Source organism: Trypanosoma rangeli, assembly GCF_003719475.1.
Source record: "Trypanosoma rangeli strain AM80 chromosome Unknown Tra_15.4_contig_00164, whole genome shotgun sequence".
In the NCBI taxonomy this organism is placed as follows: domain Eukaryota; phylum Euglenozoa; class Kinetoplastea; order Trypanosomatida; family Trypanosomatidae; genus Trypanosoma; species Trypanosoma rangeli.
In genome coordinates this window covers 1-805 of record NW_021705908.1, presented here as the reverse complement: position 1 = coordinate 805, position 805 = coordinate 1, and the positions used below count along the sequence as shown (strand labels likewise).

Genomic DNA, 805 nt, shown 5'->3' with positions numbered 1-805 from the left:
GGAATTTTATTTATTTATTTTCGTTATTTATTTATTTATTCAGGGCGGCTATAATTTATGTGAGCCCACGAGGGGGATGGTGCAGCCCGGCGTATGCCTGGTGGAAAATGCCCAGCGACGTCCTCGTTTCTCAGCTTCGTCCCGGCACCTGGTTCGTGGCTGAGGTTACGTTTGGACGGCCCACCCAACCCAATCCGCTCTGCCCCTGCCGGCTGCGGGAGGCGGGCGGGGGGACCTCCAGCACCGTCATCAATTGTTGCCCTGCTGAGCGACCGTTGGGACGGGGCGGCGCCCTGTTGAGCTCTTGCCTGGGTGTTGAGGCAATCCCCACTTTACTGCCTTTCGTTGTGGAAGCAATACGGAAAAAGGTAGTTTTCTTTGTTCGTTTTTTGTCATTTGGTGTATGTGCAGGGTGCAGAGTATTCTGTTTTGCTGTGACGCTTTAAATATCATCGCAGTAACGCAGCTTGTACGCACGCCAGTGGTATTATATGCACGCGTGCCTATTTTTATTGAGGCGGTGCTTCTATTTTTTTCAGCTTTTTTTTTTGTGTCTTTGAGGAAAAACGAGAGGCTTGCCGCTGTGGTTCTTGCGTGTGTTGCTGTTGGGTTGTTTTTGACTTTCCCCATGCGGGTGCCATTATTTTCTCTTCTTTTTTTTCTTTTTCTTTTTTTATTTCATGGGGGTTTGTTTTGTTGGGGCGTTCGCCCCTGCGCCGTTGTCTCCGCTCGAGGAGGGTGAGGAGGCGTAGGTAGACATACGTGTGTATATATAGCGAGGGAGAGAGGAGCTGGGGGAGGTAGT

The 805-nt window shown here is 50.4% G+C and overlaps 2 annotated features.

The window, feature by feature from the left end:
* Nucleotides 1-5: 5 nt before the first annotated feature.
* Nucleotides 6-40: a microsatellite.
* Nucleotides 41-640: 600 nt separating this feature from the next.
* Nucleotides 641-679: a sequence feature (A-rich).
* Nucleotides 680-805: the final 126 nt, after the last annotated feature.